The sequence below is a fragment of the Manis pentadactyla genome, chromosome 5, assembly GCF_030020395.1.
Source record: "Manis pentadactyla isolate mManPen7 chromosome 5, mManPen7.hap1, whole genome shotgun sequence".
Lineage (NCBI taxonomy): Eukaryota > Metazoa > Chordata > Mammalia > Pholidota > Manidae > Manis > Manis pentadactyla.
In genome coordinates this window covers 119,258,738-119,264,737 of record NC_080023.1, presented here as the reverse complement: position 1 = coordinate 119,264,737, position 6,000 = coordinate 119,258,738, and positions in this window count along the sequence as shown.

The following is a 6,000-nucleotide window of genomic DNA, read 5'->3' as shown; positions in this document are numbered from 1 at the left end:
ATTTTCATTGGGGCTTCCTTGTTTCCCCTGTGACTGTGAAATACGTTCTGAAAATCGAAAACTGTTATAGCAAAGGTGAAGTATGCATATTGTTGATTTGACTGCTTAATGTTATGCCTTTACAAAAGAAACACTAGTCTATCAATAATATTTTGCATCAGGAGATTCAAGCACAAAGTAGAAAATAGAATTGATTATATTTCTTTTTTGAGGCTAAAAAAAAAATTTTACTTATCCTATACTCCAGTAGAGGTTTCCCTTTGTTAATATGTTTTATAGATATATTTCTAATGTTGTATACTTTCAATGATTTTGTAATTTTTCAACCTAATGATCATCAGGCATACTGCATAGTTTGTGTGTAATGAGAATGTGTATTAGTTAATCCAGTAGTCTATGAACAAAATAATGTTACTTTTCCCCAAACCACAACATATTTAAAACAATATAATAGAAAGGAATACAGTACAATTAAATAATGACTTTAAGAAACTAATGGAATTTTAATTACACCATTGAGAATTATTTTGCAAGAAGCTTTTTGTCAATTAAATTCTCCAAAAAAACAAGGGAATAGGGAAATTAAGAGTTATGAGTGGTAAATATGTTACAGATGATTTCTTAAAAGGTGACAGGCTTTTCCATGCAGATTTGTTTATTATATGTTTTAATGTGTAGATTAATATGTGTATGTATTTTATGTATAAAAATTATCTAATAATAGATTATCTTTAAATTATATTAATAAATAGCAAATATCACAATTTTTTGTATTTTATGACATAGGTAAGGATATATTGACCTTTAGCCAAGTGGATTACAAAATATATGGCCTAAAATACTTGTAGTATTGATGTATTTTGTTATTCAATATAAAAATCTCATATCTTGAAAACATTCTCTGCAATGAGTGTATATATACATATATATATATAATGCATAAACGCATACATCATAAATATTTTCTGCTAATGTAATTGCATGACTATATTTTTTAATGTATTATAAACGTAGACTCAAGAATCACTGCAGAGCTAAAAGAAGGAAAACAAAACCTACTGTTTACATAAAGCTAGCTATACTTTTAAAGCAGCAAGGATTAAATTATGTTTCTCAAAACAAATATCTCCTGAGATAGGCTAAAATACCATTATAACATCAAATGCTTTGAAGACATATTGCACAGAATTTAAATGAATAAGAATGAAGACCAGCATATTAAATATGTGTCAAAGATATTTAGGAGGAATGATCACAATAGTTTGTTTGATTCTCTATGGTGTTTCTAAGGTGGCTGGCTTATGCAAAAATGAAAACATAAAAGAAGTCTTGACTATAAATGGAGTAGCATTAAATGCTGGAGTGGAAGGTAGAAAAATGTTGGAAGGATAGGGTGAAATGCATTATAAAGAAAACACATATACTTGCACATTGTGTTATGTCAAATCCAGGAGTATGTAACCATATCAGAAATCTTGACATTATTCATACCATTAAATTTCAAACATAGATTAAATGCCATTAGAAAGTCAGCTCCCAATCTAGATTAGTAAAATTTAAAATTATACTACTATATTAAATTAACTTTGGGATTAAAGGATTAGCCACAACAATAATGACTAAGACAAAAAGCTTACTATATCTAAACTGCCCAATATACTCTATTTAGGTATTCATAGCACCAGTAATTGTTTTAGCAAAACCTATTCAATTACAATGAATATAAACCAAAATTTCACATTACCATATTTTCTACCCTACTTGTGCCCCTCATCCCATTTCTCAAAATGATGTTTTAAAATAATTATATTGGCCATCACTTTTGAAATTATACAATTATTAGAAATAAAAATAAAACAATAGCAAACTCAGAACAAATGTCTTTCATATATTGTTCTTAACTAAGATTAAATAACTCATACATAGACACAGTAAAGTGAAATAGGTAAAAATGAAAAAATTGGTAAATTTTATAAATAGAAAGTTTATTTATAAAATGTATTGCTATTTGAAACCAGGCAGCCTTAGGGAAACAAATGCAAAGTGATCATAGATCTGTAGTGTTTCCAGTGGCTGCCTTGTTCAGAACCAGGACTGCCAGGCAGTTCTAGTAATAAAAAATGCTGCTTGAGATTCTGTATAGAAGTTTCTTTGTTATAAGAAGTACAAAATTTTATTTATGTAAACCTTCCACAAAATTCACAGTTAGAACCAAGAACCGTAGAATTTAATTAGCTCCTACCACAACAACAGTTGCAATTATATAAAAGTAAATTGAAAACCGCCCCTCCTCCAAAGTCAGCCTTTTCTCTGGACCCTTAATAAGCCTGGAAGAACAGCTATTGTAACACATGCATACTGTCATCCAGGGAGGTTCTTTGTTCCTGAGCACATCTGCAAACAGCAATATTCTGACATGATGAGTGTTAATGCAATATTAAAAGCATAGAGCAAGCAGTGTGAAAATAAGACCTTGAGACACAGAGAAGACAACCAAGGTTTCCATCTTGACACCCAGACCTTCCATTCCAGGGTCTGGATCTAGAGATGCACAGGACTCTTCCCTACACTTCAAATTCCCTGAGGTAAAGGAAAACTTTCCTTGTTTCAGTATCTTCACTACCTAAAGCTCTATCTCACACTTAGAAAACAAAAAATGAATGTTTGTTGAACCAGGTAGGATTAACGATAGTGGGAATGAGTTAGGAACTAATAATGAGATTCAGGATGAGTTAAAACACAGGAAAATTTAGTGCGAATTGTGATGCACAATGTGAACTTAAAGCTCTTGGTGTTAACTTCGTACATATTTCAAACATCCAAAATCTAAACAGAAAAGCTGCTTGTTTGTCAAATATGACGGATTTTCCATAAAACCTTATAAATTGTAAAACATGTTGTATTTGTCTGATCATGGCCTCCAAATCCATAAAAAATAAATCTATCAGGTAAATACATGTAGAAAACCTTCCCTATGCTCTCAGTAACTTCTCCCTCCCTACACACAAATTAGGAGAACATTTTTTCCTTGCTATGTGATGCTTAATCTATTCTTACAAGTTTTAAAATATATATTAAAAAATACTTGACTCAAACAATTGACTATATTTTATAAAGATGTGCTTTTAATATTCACCAAAAAAATCATGTATATTAGAAAATAAAATGCTTCATGGAAGTTTTCAAAAAATTAAAATATATCCTGTTTTCATTTCCTTTGGTTGTATACCCAGAAATGGAATTCTTAGGTCATACGAAAGTTCTGTTTTCAGTTTTTTGAGGGAACTTCATACTGTTTTTTACATGGCTCAATCAATTTACATTTCCACCAGCAATGTACAAGTGTTCCTTTTTTCCCACATCCTTGTCAACACTTAGTATCTCTTGTCTTTTAGATGATAGTCATTCTAAGAGGGGCAAGGCGATTTTGTTGTTCTGATTTGCATTTCTCTGATGATTACTGCTGTTGATGATTAGTGATGATGAACTCTTTTATTTTTTGAGAGGGCATCTCTCATATTTATTGATCAAATGGTTGTTAACAACAATAGAATTCTGTATAGAGGAGTCAATGCTCAATGCACAATCATTAATCCACCCCAAGGCTAATTCTCGTCAGTTTCCAATCTTCTGAAGCATAATGAACAAGTTCTTACATGGTGAACAAATTCTTACATAGTGAATAAGTTCTTACATGATGAACAGTACAAGGGCAGTCATCATAGAAACTTTCAGTTTTGATCACGCATTATGAACTATAGACAATCAGGTCAAATATGAATATTCGTTAGATTTTTATACTTGATTTATATGTGGATCCCACATTTCTCCCTTTATTATTATTATTATTATTTTTTAAATGCTGAAGTGGTAGGTAGATGTAAGATAAAGGTAGAAAACTTAGTTTAGTGTTGTAAGAGAGCAAATATAGATGGTCCGGTGTGTGCCTGTAGACTATGTGTTAATCCAAGCTAGACAAGGGCAATAAAACATCCACGTATGCAGAAGATTTCTCTCAAAACAGGGGGGGTGAGGTTCTAAGCCTCACCTCTGTTGATCCTCAATTTCTCACCTGATGGCCACCCTGCGACTGTGCCTGTCTTAGGTTGCTCCTCCCTTGAGGAATCTTACCCGTCTCTGGCTAACCAGTCATCTTCCAGGGCCAAACAGGGAAATGTAAAGTTGGTAAGTAAGAGAGAAGCCATATTGTTTGAAAAGGTTAGCTTTTTACTTCTTTGCATATTTATGCCCTGTGGCTTCTATGCCCAGCATTTGTCTTGAGGTATCTTTACCACTTGGAGGAATTATGACACTCGGTAAATTCGATATGAGGCACGAATTCTATTTAAGGGTTGTAAATAGAAAGGAAGAAGAAAAGCTATAGAGGTAGCAGATGGAAGAAAACATGGGAAGATTGATTATTTCTTTGACATATCTTCTTGTAGAGTAACTTAAGCATGTATAGGTTTTAAACTACTAAATTGTATGCACACATTAACGTAATAGGAATACAGTTACATAACCAAAGCAGACCTACAATTACCAGCCATCTCCAGTGAAACCAAGAAAACCAGTTAGGCACCCTAAGCATTTGTGAAAACTTATCTATGATATGATGGATATTGTCTAACTGAATTTGAATAGTTTGAGAAAAATCAGACAAATTAAAACAACACATTCCTGGGAACTGTTCACATCCCATATGTTCTTTTAACAGTAGATAGTCTGTAGTCTCAAGATTTTAGAGCGCTGCAACTTGAACTTCTCCTAATTCTTGGTAGAGTTCCAACAGTATAGATCCAGTCAAATTTGCTGTTTTACTGTATGCACAGGCCAGTTTAGATATCTCCCTTCATTCCAATGGCAAGTCCACGAACCACTGGGATGAATGCAGCTAAAACTGCAGCATCGCCTGGATCTTTGTTGAGGTTTTTTGATGATCATCTTCTGGTATGATTCTTCCAGAGAATGCTGATGTTGGAAGTTCTTCTTCATATCGTATCTTAGTTCATTTTCTGGGTAGCCAAATTAGGCTTTGATAATCTGTATAAACACAAGCAGACCCTTTGCCCACACTTTGATCTGCCCTTTAAACAATTGTGTAGAACTCATTGGAGGTCACCACACAGGAACTGCATTTTTTTTTTTTTTAGGAGAAAGAAATATTATCAAAAAAGTGTACCTCCATAGCCGATCATCTGACACCCTTTAAGTGATCAAAATTAAGGATATTTAAAGCATGCATTAATCGGTGATTCACAGTTTGTTTTATCAGATCAGGGAGTAATCCCCTTTTTCTTTTTTTTTTGATCATTAATCTACAATTACATGAAGAATATTATGTTTACTAGGCTCTCCCCTATACCAGTTCCCCCCCACAAACCCCCATAGAGTTACTGTGCATCAGCATAGCAAAATGTATAATCACTACTTGTCTTCTATGTGTTGTACAGCCCTCCCCTTTCTCCCACCCTCACCATTATGCATGCTAATCATAATACCCCCTTTCTTCTTCCCCCACCTTATCCCTCCCTACCCACCCATCCTCCCCAGTCTCTTTCCCTTTGGTACCTGTTAGTCCATTCTTGGGTTCCTTGATTCTGCTGCTGTTTTGTTCCTTCAGTTTTTCCTTTGTTCTTATAGTCCACAGATGAGTGAAATCATTTGGTATTGCTTTTTTTCCACTTGGCTTATTTCACTGAGCATAATACCCTCCAGCTCCATCCACGCTGCTGCAAATGGTAGGATTTGCTCTCTTCTTATGGCTGAGTAGTATTCCATTGTGTATATGTACCACATCTTCTTTATCCATTCATCTACCGATGGTCATTTATGTTGTTTCCAATTCTTGGCTATTGTAAATAGTGCTGCGATAAACATAGGGGTGCATCTGTCTTTCTCAAATTTGATTGTGGCATTCTTAGGGTAAATTCCTAGGAGTGGAATTCCTGGGTCAAATGGTAAGTCTGTTTTGAGCATTGGGATGAACCTCCATATTGC